We start from the raw sequence: 18,210 nt of genomic DNA, 5'->3' as shown, positions 1-18,210 counted from the left end.
ACAAATTAATGTAAGATACTTGCTTGGATCACCCCTCGGAACCACACTGCTCACACTGGAATGCTACTAATATGCAATGGATTAAAAGGAGTGGGTGAGCTATGCAAACTCAATGAATGCCCAGAACAACTACCATGTAAACAATTCATCAAGCCTTAACGAAACAACTATATAGCACAACCTGTGACAGTCCTAATTTGACCCTAGTCAGAATGTCGTTTCGGGACCACAAAACCGAGTCATAAAAAATTACTTTAATTTTTATTGCATATATTTAATGTGTGATAGTGTGTGTATGAAAATTTAATGTTTTAATTTAGTCTTAGGAATGTGAATTTTCTTGAAAGGACTTAGTTGAGAAACTTAGAAAAGATGATAGGTAAATTGTAAGGATCAAATAACAACAAGGTTAGAAAGCTTGGGTTTGCATGTCAAATTGCCCAAAATTCAAGTAGTGGCCGGCCAAGCAATGATGCTTCTTCCACTAAGTTGAATTTTATTGTAATTTTTTTATATTAGTTAATGGTTAAAATAAATTAAAGAAAGGAATTAATAGGAAAAAAGTTGAATAAAATAAGAAAGGGAGAGAAAGTATTCATCTTCTTCCTCTTGCAAATGCCGTAATCTAGGGAAAGAAGGAGGAATTTTCTAAGACATTCGGCCATCCTAAGGGGTTGATTAAGGTAGGACTCATGTTAATTTTATTAAAATTTTGTGAAAATCTAGTTAGTAGCCAATGTCTTATTATATCCCATATGTTAATTTTCTACCTAAATAGGTGACTAAATGGCATACGGTTAGAGGGAGGTAAATGCTAAGAGTACGGTGCTTTTGATGTTGTGAACAGAAATAGTAGAAATGTGAAAGAAAATTAGGATAGATATGTAGATATATGTGGATTTATATGATGTTATAAATAGATGTGAAGCTATGCTAGTTTAGGAAAAATTCGGTCAAGTGTTCATGAGATGAAACTATGTGTGTAAATGAATTAAAATGATATTATAATTGATATTGTATATTCGGCCATCTAATTAAGTACATAGGTGATGTTGAATTTAATTTTTGCACATTCGGCTATATAGGTATGCCCATTTGTGATATTACCTTTGATTATATATAATCGACTAAATGAGTGATGTTGGCTTATAAGTTGAGTTTGATTCATGATTATATATATATTTGAATGTAAACCTATTTGAGATAATGTTATGTTGAGAAGTGACGATGCATTCGGCCTCGAGGTAATAGATGAATATTTGTTGAAGTTTTAATGTCTTGAACAATTACGGTTGTAAAATGTAATGAAAATTATTAGACTATATATGTGAGAAATTAGCAAGGGTGGTTGCCGTATATACAAATATATATGTGTTATATATGTATGTGTAATTGGATTATTGATAGTAAGGTGATATTATATGGTTATTAGCCGAATAGCTCAAAAGCATAAGGTAGAAAGATAAAATTTTACCATGTGTTTCTTATGATATAAATTCATTAATATTTTGATATAAATATCTAACATGACAGTTAAACTAGTTAATTTATTTGATTAAGCTCAAGAACTTAAAGGAGGGGAATCAAGCACGGGCAAAGCAAAGAACATCGAGTAGCCGAGTTGGAACCATTTTACCCAACACAAGGTAAGTCCTTAAGCATTTTGTAAGGTTGATTAGTTTGTGCATAAATAATACTAGTGAATCATTAAAGAATACCTTTTGTTAGGTGTTCCTTTGAAGCGATATATATATTATTAATGTGACCCTATATGCTATTTGAATTAAGTAAGTTGCCATATTATAATGAGTTAACATTGGCACTATGTGTGAGGAATTAAATGTCACTTTGTGTGCAGATTTTATATGCTATTTGAATTAAGTAAATTGCCTTATTATAATGAGTTAACATTGGCACTATGTGTGCGGAATTAAATGTCACTTTGTGTGCAGATTTTATATGCTATTTGAATTAAGTAAATTGCCTTATTATAATGAGTTAACATTGGCACTATGTGTGCAGAATTAAATGTCACTTTGTGTGCAGATTTTATATGCTATTTGAATTAAGTAAATTGCCTTATTATAATGAGTTAACATTGGCACTATGTGTGCGGAATTCAATGGCACTATGTGTGCAGATTTGAATGTCGATGCATGAGTGAAAATTTCAGGCACTATGTGTGCGGTTTAGTATGGCACTATGTGTGCGAGCTTAATTAGCACTATGTGTGTGAATTTGGTTGATAATATAATATGTGCAGGAAAAGAATAAAGTGATAGAACTATTAACTAAAATATCAAATTTGAGACATGAAATGTATATGTATGAATTTATCTAGTGCATCATTGTTTCATGCTTTGAGGAAATGGATCTAGATCAATTGGGTTATTTTGATATTTGATTGGGTAGAAGGACTTGGCTTAAGATTGAACCAATAATCTAAGTAATTATGGCATAGTTCGGTATGGATGGAGTAATAGATCTTACATTATTTTTCTTATGATCTTTTATCAATGGAATGTATTATATTGCTTATGACTTACTGAGTTGAATACTCATTTGGTGTGTTTACTTGTCTTTTATTTAGATTTCTTCGATCCATTTTGTGTGCTCGGGACCATCGTCGAAGTCATCACACCAGCTTGCAACATTTTGGTACCCTCTTCTTAGTTGGTCTAAGTGAACATTTTGGCATGTATAGGCTAATATGTATTTGTTTGAACTTTGATATGTATAATTCTAGCCATGCGAATATGGCTTAAATACTAAGTTTGAATTTGGTTATATTTAATCATGGTATAATTTGTCTTGGCTATAATGTTTAATGCTACTAATGAATGATATATATATATATATCTAAAAAAATTATACATATGCTTGAGGGTTGATAATGCTAAGAAATCTTGACTATGTGTTTTTGGGGTGGTACATTTACATAAGTGACTAATTGCAACGTGGCTATTGTATATGATCTTAGTATCTAAATTGAGATAGCATAATGGGTCGTCTGGTTATGTCTGAACATAACATGCAATCGTATGATATGGTTGTTATATGATGTAAACTTATGAAATAGTTTTGATTGAACTTGATAATGATTAACTATGTGTTCCGGCTATGTACGAATAAGGATTGTATATGGGAGTATAATGAATTATGCATTATTAAAGATGAACTTAACGCAATGAAGATGATAGAAGTAAATGCATGGAAATTTTACGAATAAGTATTTGCTTCGGTAATATCTCGTAACCCATTCCAGCGATGGAAACGGGTTAGGGGTGTTACACAACCTCAACAGTTCCAACTCTAGTGTCATATTATATTCACTCATGCATTATTTACTAGTTCATTTACATAGTAATCACATTCACTTTTAAGCATATATCACATTACACATATAGTCATATAACATTTAAGCATATATCACAATACTCATAAATATATTTGTAGATAATTTGACACTTGAGCTATGAAACGTAAAAGTGGGCTCTATCACCACTCATCGTATACATAGATCTCCAACATACTAAAAGACTCATAGAGTCAAAAATATCCCAAAAAGTGAAGCATATAGCTATCCCGTTGAATGAAGCTTAGCTCACATCCCTTATCTCCCCAACATGTCCCAGTGCCTCAACGTCCAAATCACATAACACATATAAGTGAGTACTCACAATCCTATGACATGCCAATTATATCTAACGATCTCAAGGTTCATAAATCCAAAATATTCGTTATTAACACATGTAACACCCCTAACCCGTATCCCTCACCAGAATAGGGTTCGAGGTGTTACTCGACTTAAACTCAGTCAATCACACAAAAATCGTGCCAAAAAAAAAATTCAATCAATTTAAAACTATTCTTTTCACATGCAATCTGTCCCATATATGGGCTTACGAGGCCCAAAACATCACTAGCCAACACCTTTGGCTAAATTATAATATCACATACTCAACATTAAAACCCTATACATGCCATAAACTCGAAATACTAGGATTTACTTACACCAATAGCGTGAGCTCGACAGTGTGATAATATCTCTGGCGAACTCCAACCGGGCAGGTAACTGAAGTCAACAATCTATAAAACAGAGGAATGTAACAACGGAGTAAGCTTTCATAAGCTTAGTAAGTCTTAAGCAATGCAAACAAATAAACACAATTATACTTCGATTTTTCAATTTCTTAAGAGGCCAAATTCTAGGGATATTGCCATCTGGCCGAATATACACAAGCACATAATGCACGTTCAGCATTCTTATCACACTTAATCTGAATTCATATAACATAATTAAATCAAATACTTTCACATAATTTTACACCCTGACCAGGTGTATCATGGTCATAGGTATAGTTTTAACATTTATTCACGTACGTATCATATTACTCACTTATGATTCACTTCAAATCAAACTCACATATGAGTACCTACTATGTACCTGGCCCACTTAACGTATTAAATGTATTCATTTGACAATCTAACACGAGGTACCTTAGTCATAGGCTTTTCTCAAATCACCGGCATTTCGCCTGCTAGGCTCAAGGCCCGATATCATTTCACCGGCATTATAGCCTGCTAGGCTCGAAAGCCCGAATAGTATCTCACTGGCATTATAGTCTACTAAGCTCAAAGGCTCGAATAATCAAATCAACAAGTTCCATATAACATATTCATATCAATTAAGTACTAACATCATTCGAACGTATGTAATTATACATCTTAAACACTTTTCTTTCATCTCATTTTCACACTTAGCATTTGATAGCTTAGGCATAACATTTCACTCACATTCATTTCAAACTTATCGTTCGATTATAAAAGCACATTGCATATTTACCAACATGTTATACTTGCCATTAGGCCATATAAGCATGATACAATACACTATCATTTCATCTTTAACATTCGGCTAAACCCTTATCTTACAAGGAACACCGAATTCACGTAACATATCATTTCATCGGCATTACGCCTGCTAGGCACGAAGTCCCAAATACACATCACCGGCACGAAGCCTACTAGGCACGAAGGCCCGAATACACATCGCAAGACGAAGCACGCTAGCACGAAGGCTGAATACACATCACCGACGAAGCACGCTGAGCACAAAGGCCGAATACACATCACCAAGACGAAGCACGCTGAGGCACGAATGCCCGAATACATATCACCGGCACGAAGCCTGCTAGGCACAAAGGCCCGAATATAATACCAGCACTAGGCCTGCGGGATTTATCCCGGATATAATACCAACACGAAGCCTGCGAGATTTAACCCGGATACACATCAAATATCATGCATATTTAATCATATATTAATACATCTCATTCAACATATCACATTAGTAGTCATTTGCTACATTCAGATATAAGCTCCATATGAACACCATCATTTACATTTCGGTTCAAAGGTCATACATAAATATCACATATCCATTTCACCATTCAAACTTAACCTATAGTGACCATTCGACTATAAGTCATATACATAAATTGTTTATCGCACAACTTAATTCAAGTAGAACCAAAAGGTCACAATTTGTCTAATATATACATATTGCTCACTGATTCGCACATAACCTTTCAAATTAGCAATTATAAGATGGTTCCGCACATAGCCCATCCTTATCGATGATTTACGATGGTTTTACCCTTACTCACATATATGACATAGGCATTTTTACCTATGCTTCTCAATTCACATTCATGATTGAATTCCAATCGATTTAATATGCGTAAGTACATATCGCATACCTGACCAACTTAATGTATTGAACGAAATCGATTGTCGATTTAACACAAGGTCTCATAGTTGAACGTAAACATGAAACATTTCTTATATGTTCGATTCACATCAATCATCAAATTTCCAAATCCAATTCAACTTAAGCATAATAGTCATAATCGGCTTATAGCCTTAAATCATTACATATTCGGCACATTAACTAAATAAAATTTACATTCTCCTTGCCCTATTAATTTAACTCTTAGGCATATGAAAAGTAATCAAGCTTAAAAACTTAAGAACTTACCTTGAATGTTACCGAACAATTACAACAGCTATTCGATTACTTTCTCTCTTTTTTTCCTTATCCGAATTTGCCCCTCTATGCTCTTGAGCTTAAATTCAAAGATTTTAAACTAGTCATTATTCGACTATTCAAGCATCACTTTCAAAATATAATATATATATATATATACATTCGACTTTCACACCTACTGATCATAGTAAGCTTATAAGAAATCAATAAGCAACTCATTAACAAATTTTTGTCAATGTTTACCACATAATCATAATTTCACTGCAAGCTGTCTTCCTGAGCAACAGTCACTAAATCATTTATAAATGGAGCTACGAAACTCCAAACCAAGCTTCGTTAATTTTCCCTGAAAATAGACTCATATATCTTCTATCCATAAAATTTTAAGAATTTTTGGTTTAGCCAATAAATACCAGATTTTTCTTAAAATTTCCCCTATTCCACTGTTTGACTAATCTGACCACTCTTCACTACGAATCAAATTTCTCATTGTACAGAATTCAAAATATATTCTAGTTTATTTCATTTGAAACTAGACTCATTAAGGAGTCTAAGAATATAAATTTCATCTTAGGACCATTTTTTTACAATTTATAATGATTTTATAAAAACAGAACAGAGGATCTAGAAGTCATTCTGACCCTGTCCCACATCACTTCAAATATCTCATTATCAAAAATTCTTTTGCTTACATGGTTTCTTTTATAAGAAACTAGACTCATTAAGATTTAATTACATAAGTTACTATGCTTCTAACTCATCTCCCACAATTTATGGTGATTTTCCAAAGTCACGTTACTGCTGCTGTCCCAAGTAGATTTATTACCAAATTGCTCTTTCACACATACCTTGCATGCATGTTATTTAAACATGTATATCACCAATCAATCATCATATATCTATGATTTTACTTAAGTATAATCTCCATTTCATCATTTTAAAGCACAAAGATTACTCAATATTATCCAAGTTCACATTCGGCCATAATACACACAACATGTTAGCCGATTTTTTTCCCTTTAGCATCTAATGTACATGCATGCTCATTTGTTTGGCTCAACTTCACCTATCTTCCATTATTCATCAAAAGAGCATGAAACAACAACCATTTCCTTCATTTCCATTCATGACTGAATGCTCACAACACAACCAAAAATCAAAAATATGCTTCATGGGTTAAGGTAGAATCAAGAACAACTCAAGAACATCAAAATAGAAGCAAACTACCATGAACTTACCTTGCATCTTCTCCCTTCTTAGTGACTGAATTTTTCAAGAGTTTCCTCCTCTCTTTTTCTCTAAATTTTGGCTATGAAGAACAAGAATGAACAAACCTTCTCCTTTTTTTTTCATTTTGTTATTCTTATTATTCTTTATTCCTAAACATTTTATGACACAAAATAGCATATATTAATTTGTGCCATACCTATGCCATAACTTCAATAAAAAATTTTGCACATGTTGTCTACCATTAACATCATGGCCGGCCACTACACAAAAAAATGGGGAGTTTGACATGCAAATCCTCCTATTTTGTACTACCATTTATTTGGCCATTACAAATTTGCCTATAGCATTTTCAAAAATTTTCACATAGGTCCTATTTCATAATTTCACTCACAAATGGCAAAATCAAAGCATGAGATTTTCACACATGCACTTTCATATGTAATAATCACAGAATATAACATTTAATTATTTTTTTGACTCGGTTTTGTGATCCCAAAACCACTTTCTGACTAGGGTCAAATTAGGGCTGTCACAACACACACATTTACTTACCGTTCACTTCATTTTATCTTTGCATAATCACATTAAAAGCTCAACATAGTCACTGTCATATGGCACATATATCATGCCCACAATTGACTCTTTTGCAATAACCATCATAAGCTTATTACACATATCACAATGTCGCGTTATAATCCACAAATTCACAACAAATTTTCACATATAAATTCATGAGTAGAGAAAGTTTACACTTGAAATTTAAAGTAGGGGTTTAGGCTACTTCTAAATTCCCAATTAACACATTAAATCGTGTCCACAAGCAGTTATTCTAAACTCTCACCAAATACGCTTTCACTGAAATGCTGAAAGCTCAAACTAGCCTTTCCTAACTCGTAGATAGTCCTAGCAAATCTGAAGCTTCAACACAACAAATCACACAACAATACAATCAACAATCAGTTAAGGACTCACACCAACCAATCAAAATACAAGCCTAAGGTAAGTTCTCAAGTAACCTAAACCTTCGACATAACAAACTTGAATTCTAATTAACTTGGTCTATACTTAATATTTTTGCTTAAAATAAATTCTCTTTATCTAAGTATTCACCTATGATAGATTCTCAACCTTTAAACTACACAAAACTACCCAAATCATGGTATCAAAATTTTCGACACGTTTATAGCCAATTTCATAAAAATTCATTAAAAAACCAAGAAGTACTTAACGAATCTTCAAATTAAGTTTAGAAACCTTCTAATTTAATCAAAACTAATTGAAAAACACTTTGAAACCATATTTTTACTCAAAATCCTGAAATCCACCATTAACGGCCCAATTCTCGGCTTTTATTTAAAACATGCAATTCAATGGCTAAGAGCTCAATTTTAAAGACTAAATAACATTAAAAACTAATACAAAGGCGAACAGTTACCTTCGATGGAAGAAAAATGAAGCTTTTACTGAAAATCTAGAAATCCCACAAACTTGACAATGGAGAAATTCTCTAGTGTTTTGGGGTGTTTTTCTTAATATTTTATGGAGGTTTAAGGCTTGGATGTTGATGGAAATAAAAAAAAAATTAGAGTTTGGAAATCAAAAATTGATTGGAAAAGGCTTAGGAGAGCAAATGATAGCACAACAAGATGAAGAGAAAGCTTTTGTAAAAATAAGCTATAAGTGGGAAGTTATTAGGTTGATTTTTAAAATTTGGTAAAACTGCTTCATAAACACATAAAATTTTGACCCTTTTACAAATTAGTCCTTATTTCAAAATTGAAAGCCTTTTCAATATCTTTTTCAAAAATTGATTTAATTTTCAAAATTCCATAGACAAAAACATTTGAGAATACCATGCTAACAAAATTCTTGAGCTCACTAAAGCTAAAATCCCTAAAATACCTCTTAAACTCCTAGGCTCAATTTTAGGGTGTTACAACATTTTTTATTTTTATTAGCTTATGTTTAATTTCAGAAAAATAAGTGTTTTTACACAATTTTTAGCCATGTGATAACCTAATAGGCCAATACGGGCCTAGGGATGAATTAACAAGCTACTTGAGTGCGCAGAACACTGATTTCGGGCTTGGAATATGAAGGATGATGGCAATGTTGCGACACTAGGATGTGGTGTCGCAACACCGAACTTTAAAGCCAAAGAATTCAAAATCAAAATACAGTGTCGCGACACTGGGATGTGGTATCGCAACACTGAACTTCAAAGCCAAAGAATTCAAAATCAAAATGCAATGTTGGGACACTGGTCCTGTGGTGTCGCGACACCAGGCGACAAACAAACCTAAATTAATCAAGGGCATTTTAATTTGCACAATGTGTATTTATCAATTTGAGGTAGTTAATTAAACCTAATTAGGTCAAACATTTTTTTGCTATAAATAGGTGTGTTTAGCCTCATTTTAGGAGGCTTGGCCAAGTGATCCACTTAGTTAGTTTTAGGGGTTTTATTTTCTATTTTTATTTTATTTCAATTTAGTCCTAAATAGATTTTTTTCTTTAACTTGGATTTTATTTGGATCCAAGCTTTAATTAATTAGTTTTTATTTATTTATTTTTTCGTTTCCACTTGCAATCGGAGTTATCTTCGCGACTGTTAAAGGAAATCCAGCTTCTACGAGCAAATCAACATTCAAAAAGATTTATTTTCTTATTACGTTTTCTTATTTAATTATTGTTTTGTATGTTAAATATGAAATTAATGATAATTGCATCTAAATCCATGAGTGGCTAGTTTCCTTAGGGAGATTAATGAGCAGATGTGTGACTAATTAATGGAAGGATTAAGGTTTGAATCCGAGTTAGTTGCCTTAAATTATGTGCGATTAAACCCTAGGATTAACAACCCTAAGAAGTAATTTAGGATAAATGAGATTGAAAGATAAGTTTATCAAGAAAATCATAATTTATCCTGATTAAGAAAGTGAGGTCGAAAGATAAGTGTGTATTGGTCGATTAGTTAATTAGTTAGAGGCCGAAAGGTAATAACTGGTTAATTAATAGCTAATTTAATAAAACCCGAATTATGATGTTAATTAGGAACACTGAAGTGAGTTAATCTTCTTATTGCTTAATTATTTGGCTGTCTTTAATTTTAGTTAATTTATGTTATTTAGATTAATTACGTTTAATTTGGTTTTTCGTAATATAATTTTGGATTATTACTATTTAGGCCTATTAGTGTAGAAAATTAGTCTTAGTTTAATTCAACCTCCCTTGAGTACAATCATTGAAATACTTCTCGAAGTGTTTTATTGTAACATTCTTCTATATTACAAATTGACCCGTATACTTCCCTAGGGAAAACAATTATAAAAGCTAAAGGAGGAAACCCTAAAAGGGGTGAAAAAAGAAACTTAGGCAAAAAAATAGAGGGTAGCAGCTGAGTTGAGACGGGAAGAGGAAAATGAAAGCAGTCCCTCTTAACCACCACAGAACAATGCATCACTGGTGTGTGGGTTGGATAAGCGAAAAACTATCTTCCTGAAGTTCTTCCGCTATTTCTTGATTGCTCTTCGTGAATTGATTTGATGAAAATAATGTTGAATGATACTTTAGATTTGAATTTTAATTGCCCAACCATGAGCTAAATCTCATAGGGTTGGGATTACTTGATGAAACTCTTATTTTCTTTAATGACTGAAATGTGGATCTACTTTAATACACTGTTTCATTCAATAGTTTTTTACAAAATTGTATGTTTGCAAACTCTAGACATAGATAGATGTACAACATGTTCATTAAATTAATCTAATTCTAACAAGGTTAGGTTAATGAGATTGAAATTGAATGATATGAGCAAGTGTTCGACCGAATACTTGTAGTAGCCTCTAGACATAGAGCATCGTTCATACGGAAAGAAAACAAAACGGTACCATGCTAAAGGCCTATAGACATATATCGTGTAAGGCAATGTAACTTAAAGTCTTGTTCACGAAAGAAGCATACCTTTTTAGAAATCTTTTGAGCAGTAGATTGAGTATGGTTTTGTCGAGGCATTACTATCAGTAAAGGGAGATTCTTAGTAATCCCGACCTTTCAAATCAACAACGTAGACCCTTTATCCTTTGCTGTAGTATCTTCTTCGTAGAATTTTTAGTTGTTTACTGGTTTGTTTGCATATTATTCACGTAATTATTCTCAAATTTTCAATTTGCATTATTACTCTTATCTTATCATAGCATTTTCCATTATTTATCAGTTACACATATTACACACATCATTATTCCTTCAAATTACCACTGCATTCTTATCATTATTTTTTTCATAAAATTAATCATATTCATTATAATACCTTCACCATTTTATACCTAGCCAATCCCCGTGAAGATGATCTCACTTATTACTTTATTACTTGATCCAACGCGTATATTTGCACAATTTGCATATCATTTCACACACGACATCTAGTTGGAACACACTTATAGTAAGATATTCTATCTAGTGTGTTTAATGGATTTCTTGTGTGTCTAAGTCCTATTTCACTAAGGCTACTAAGGGCTAACATCTATTGAAATATTGAGAAAAAAATTAAATTCATAAATTGTGGAAACTTAGTGTTTGAATTTTTAAAATTCCAATATATGTTTGATTATTGCATTTTTATCAATGAAACATCTTATATTGATACTATGCTTGTTTCGGTTTAATATGAGCTAATAATGTATGTGAACCCTTGAAAGTGAATGTATTGATTATTGATTTTGACTTCCCATGTTCAATATTATGACCTTCTTACTTGTTTATAACTTTGTTAAACGTCTTCTCGACTAGCTCAGTAGAAGTGAGGTAAGTATGGTACTTTCTATTTGAATTATTAAGAAATTATGCTTATTCGTTGTTGTTTCTTTTGAATGTAGGTCCTCAATTAATTTATGAAGATCGGCTCATCAACCAGATCACCACTCCACCATTGCAAGGTTACAAGAGAATGAAAGTAGCTTATATGCAATTTTAGACTCTTAGTGGCATGTACTTAGCTAGTAATTTATCTATGTGTATATATATTAGTTTTATTTTACTTTGATCTTGATTTTTGGGTGTATTTGATATTTTTTTTTTGGATTATTACTTTGTTGGCTTGAACCTTTATTAGTATATGAACACTCTACCATGCAAGCATACATGCAAATTACCCTATTCATTTGAGCTAGGTATTGAATCGATTGTAACGCCCCAAAATTCTTATTTTTGTTATTGTGAAAGTGTGACACAACTGTGTATCTGGTTCAGTGGTTAAGTGTTCTGGGTATATGTGAGAGGTCCCAATTTCAAGCCCTAGCTTTGGTAAATTTTAGTATTTTTCTATCTTAACCTTTATTTTTGGCTAGTAGGCTTTTAATTAAAAGTTTGTAAGTACTTAACAGGATGGGCCTGTTGGTCTGGTGGTTAAGTGGAGTGTTAGTCTTTTGAAGGTCTTGTGTTCGAATCCCTACGTAGGCAATATTTTTGTTTGACTTTGAGAGAGAGCGTTTGAGTTGTGTTAGACATCTGAATAGTCGAGAGATTAGTGGAGAGAAAATTAAGGGATTTGGGAATTATCAAAAGAGATTTTCGTTATCTTTTTGAAATTTTCAGTTTTTTCCCCCTCTCAAAGAAAATTCTGACATTCTCTAGTTTCATGCTTGTACTCTACCGAAATTCCGTTGCAATCGCTCTCTCCCTTTTTCTTGTTCATTTTTCCCTAAATCATCCTTTCTTTTTGCATTGAGAATTGCTCCCGCGTGATTTCGGAAAGTCCCCTTTCTTTTTTGCCATGAATTTCTTAACGATTGAGTAGTGATATTTCTCTTCTGCGGTTAATGGCGTAGGAGGAGGCTCTGATCAGTGAATTTCGTGTTTCTCGTTTAAACGGTGTTGACTGAGGGTCTTCGTCGGTGGTGAGTCGAACTACTGTTGATAAGTTATTATCGAAAACTCGTTAATTAGTCTGCTAAATCGATTTTGAATGCTTCTTTGATAGGTTTTCAGGCTTAGGGAGTGTTTCGACATCGAAATTGAACTAGGTATATACCCAAAAACGTAAAAAAATGAGGTTTCAACGAAAGCTGAAAACCCTAGTGCCGACACCACACAGGCATGTGGTCACCTGTGTAGTAGGTCGTGTGCCATAACACGAGCGTGTGATCGACGAGGCCAGGCCATACGCGCAATACACAATTGTGTCATGGCCAGGTAAGCCGTATGCGACACAAGGGCTAGACTGATTTGGGCCATATGGGCCACACGTGCGTGTGAGCCAACATAGGGGACTGCGATTTTGGGCCAGGCCATGTGATCCACACGGCCAAGGCCAATTTGGGCTGTGTGGGCCACACAGACGTGTGGGCCCATACGGGCAAGCGACATGGGCGTGTGAGTCCATTTGTCTAAAATGATTCCCAAGTCGATTGTGAACCTACTGTAGGGTCGGTAAATGGAAACACGAAAATTTACACACTTTTTCGCGCCATTTTTAACTTAAATTCTGCAGTTTTGAGAAAATTCCTGTCGGAAAATAATTAATTTTTATAAAATAATTAAAGTGTACTTAAAATATGAACATGATAAATTTTAATTAATTTTGATGAATTTTGGTTATTTTCGACAGATTTGCACAAAGGGCGAAAAATGGCTCGACAAACACTACTAGAAGCACAAAACCGAGAAGCAATTTGAAGTATCAAGGAAAATTAATTTTTAGCCTAAGACAGTCCAAAATTATGTGTATTAATTCATAATATAATTGATTTTAATTTATATTCAATTTAATTTGGGTTAATAAATTATTATTAATAAATTATGAAAAGTGGTCCAATTGAGCCGAACTGAGTGAACCGAACCTTCCAAGTAATGGACAGCCCAAAACCGCCCCATGTGCTGACCCAAATTAGCTTATTGGCTGATTATTTAGCTTGCAAAGAGGTCCTTGAAGACTTGTTCAAATAGCATTCAAATCCCTCCACAAATGGTGGTTTTCTAGATTTATCCCAAGCTTAATTTAGCAAGTTTGAAATCATCAAACTCGCCAGATGTGTGGCTGACCAAGGAAGGGCTCTTTGGCTACTAATTTTAGCTATTTGTAGCAGCCCTCTTCAGCTATAAAAAACCCCCCTTAAGCTGATCATTTGAAATACACCTCAAACATTCACATCTTTTCTCTCTTCTCTCCACTTTCCCTCTTCTTTTCCATTCAAAATTCTCTTGCTCTCTTGCCGATTTCTCCTATTGGAAAAGGGGCATTCATTAGCCATTTGGAGCAACAATTACATGTAGCAGCTTTGGTCCACAAGGACAACGAAGAAGGAAGAACGGAGCAAACGAGTTAAGCCACAGAAAAACACTAGATTTGATTCTTGTTCCCTATCTCTTTAATTTTTGTTGTTGTTATGATGAACATATCTATGAATATTTATATTGTTGGAATGGTTAATTTAATCAATTTAGGCTGAATTTAATTCGTGTTAGGTTGATTGCACTTCGTTTGCTAAAATTGTTAAAATTGTGTTTATGTTGTTATAGGCCTCGGTAAGATGCTTGGTTAAGTAAAATCATGACTAAGTTACTCTTGCATTACAATTGAGAGATAGCTAATGAATTAATTATTTAAATGGATTGAAATTGTAATTAATGGACACAGTACTTAATCAGTGCATGTTTAATCATCTAAGGTAGCTGAGGGTTAAATTATCAATGGTATCTGACGATACATTTGTCTTGCATAACTTGCAAGATTATTGTCATTAAACTGTTTCAAGGTAGGGATACTTTGTTGCCTGACGAAGTCTTTTATGTGCTTGTTAGATTTAATTAATCATTTGAATTGACATAGGGATATGTACAAGAGATTATTTTGATTTAATAAGTATGTATGTGCATAAGTTAGCAAATTATCGAGTTGCCGCGAATTTATTCGTAACAATATAAACATGAGTTTAATAATTCTAAGTTAAGAAATGTAATTGATCTAACACAATTATGTCATCTTGATTAAAATCATATTTTGAAATCGTGCATTTGAGATTTATTTATTTAGTTTACTTAGTTTAAAATCTTAGTTTTTAATCACCGTCTTCAAACAAAATATTTTTCTTCACCAAAGTGTTTTAAATAGCATTTATAAATAATCTTTCTTCACCAAAGTGTTTTATATAGCATTCATAAATAATTCTTCTCACAGTCTCTGTGGGTACGATAACTCGACATTTACTTGTCACTTTATTACTTGTTGCTATTGTGTACACTTGCACATTTCCATCGTTCCAAGTTTTTGGCACCGTTGCCAGGGGAGATTTTAAAAAGTCATTATTTGTGTATTTGTTAGTTTTGCATTTTGGTTTATTTTTCTATTCAAATTTTAACTTAATTAATTTTTATGTGATTATTTCAGGTGTTTATGAATATTGACCAAATTATTGATTTACTCCCTATAGACCCTGAGATTGAACGAACTTTTTGACAGTGAAGAAGACAAGCAAGTCAGAGAAGGACCGAAGAGATGAACTTCGAAAATCTGAATCAAGTGAAACAGAGAAAACCCTGCTCAAAATCTTATCTTTGTTGCTGATGATAGGGATAGATCTTTAAGACAGTATGCAGTGCCAGTGTTTAATGATCTTGATCTGGGTATTAGGAGACTCGAAATTGAGGCACAACAGTTTGAGCTGAAGCCAGTCATGTTCCAGATGCTTCAAACATTGGGCCAATTTAGTGGAATGCCTACCGAAGATCCTCACCTACACTTAATACTGTTTATAGAGGTGAGAGATAATTTCAAGTTAGCTAGAGTACCCGAAGATGCATTACGACTAAAGCTATTCCTGTATTTGCTAAGGGACAGAGCTCGAGCCTGGTTGAACTTATTGCTACCAAATTCAATTTCCACATGGCAAGTGTTAGTAGAAAGATTCCTTATGAAGTATTTCCTGCCTAGCAAGAATGCTAAGTTGAGAAATGAGATCACTGCCTTCCAACAAAAACAAATGGATGATGAGTCCTTATATAAGGCATGGGAAAGGTACAAAGAATTATTACGAAAATGCCCTCATCATGGAATCCTACTTTGCATTCAACTTGAGACATTTTATAATGGTCTCAATGCCCACACGAGGATGGTAGTGGATGCTTCTGCTAATGGTGCTCTCTTTTTTAAGTCTTATAATGAGGCTTATGAAATCACTGAGAGGATTGCCAGCAACAATTATTAATAACCAACAAATCGAGTAGCGTCAGGAAGACGAGTTGCTGAAATACATGAAGTAGACGCTCTTACTTCACTCGCATCTCAGGTATCATCAATATCCTCAATGTTAAAAAATCTTACTACTAATGGGTCTAATAGTTTTGTAGCACAACCACCAAATCAATTTGAAAATATAACCTGTGTTTATTGTAGGGAAAGACATCTATTTGAAGAATGTCCATTGAACCCAGAATTCGTATATTACATGGGTAACCAGAATCAAAATCGAGGAAGGAAAGGACTAGAATCCAATTTCTATTACCCATCATGGCAGAATCATCCAATTTTTTCCTGGAGAAACCAAAGGGCTGGAACTAGTAACACTTACGCCCAACCTAGATCGACCCAGCCACCTAGTTTTCCCCAACAAGTTCAAAAACCAACCCAAGATGAACCATCCAATAGCTTAGAAAATTTGTTGAAGGCATAACAATGATGCCTTAATCCAAGCCAAGCAACTATATTGAAAAACCTGGAAAACCAAATGGGCCAGCTTGCAACTGAACTCAGTAACCAACCACAAGGTGCTTTACCTAGTGATACAAAGAATCTGAGGAACCTAGGGGAGGAGCATTGTAAAGCATTGACATTGAGAAACAGAAAGACATTAGAGCCCAACACCATCGAAGTTCAAAAGGAGCCAGCTGATACTCAAGACTCAGAGGACGTTCAACCGAGTGTTGAAATTCCAGTTTCAGAAGAACCAGAATCTGCAAAGTCTGACAAGGTAACTTCAAAACCAGCTAATTCTAATCAACTAACAACTTCGTTAGATGCAGAATTACCACAGAAGATGAATCAATTAGTTCCAGTAAAGAAACTTCCACCACCATACCCTCAAAGACTTCAGAAGCAGAAGTAGGAAATTCAATTCAAGAAGTTCCTAGACGTACTCAAGCAACTTCATATCAACATCCCGTTGGTTGAAGCACTTGAATAAATGCCGAACTGCATCAAATTCATGAAGGATATCCTGTCTAAAAAAAATGAAGGGTTGGAGAATTTGAGACGGTAGCCCTAACGAAGGAATGCAGTGCATATCTTCAAGACAAACTACCTTCGAAATTGAAGGATCCTGGATGTTTTACCATACCTTACAACATTGGAGCAACATACTGTGGTAAGGCACTATGTGACTTGGGTGCGAGAATCAACTTGATACACATGTCAATATTTAGGAAGTTGAGGATAGGTGAATTTAGACTTACTACGGTTACACTTAAATTAGCAGATTGATCCTTAGCACATCCAAAAGGAAAAATGGAAGACGTATTGGTACGTGTAGACAAATTTATCTTTCCTACTGACTTTGTGATTCTAGACTTTGAAGTAGACAAAGAGGTGCCAATCATCCTAAGAAGACTGTTCTTACCAACCGGAAGGACCTTTATTGATGTGCAAAAGATCAAGCTTACTATGCGTGTTCACGATGATCAGGTAACATTTAACGTTTTTAAGTCTATGCAATTTGCGGACATAATTGATGATTGATCTACAGTGTCTGATTTAGATGATTTAATCGTGGAGAAGGAACTCAACTATGTTGAGGACCCATTGGCACAAATTTTGACATCAGATCCTCCAAATGATGAAAAGGGGGATGAATACTTAGCTTTGTTAGAAGCTAATCAAAGGGGATTTAATCCGCAATCTTGCTTTGAATCTTTGGAGTTAGAGAATAGGGATTATACCTAAC

The 18,210-nt window shown here is 33.8% G+C and overlaps 1 pseudogene; it reads right to left on the bottom strand.

The window, feature by feature from the left end:
- Positions 1 to 16,215: 16,215 nt before the first annotated feature.
- LOC128283050 (small nucleolar RNA R71) lies at positions 16,216 to 16,328 on the bottom strand (annotated as a pseudogene).
- Positions 16,329 to 18,210: the final 1,882 nt, after the last annotated feature.

The sequence above is a fragment of the Gossypium arboreum genome, chromosome 10 (genome assembly GCF_025698485.1).
Source record: "Gossypium arboreum isolate Shixiya-1 chromosome 10, ASM2569848v2, whole genome shotgun sequence".
Classification (NCBI taxonomy): Eukaryota; Viridiplantae; Streptophyta; class Magnoliopsida; order Malvales; family Malvaceae; genus Gossypium; species Gossypium arboreum.
This window is presented reverse-complemented; position numbering and strand designations above follow the sequence as displayed.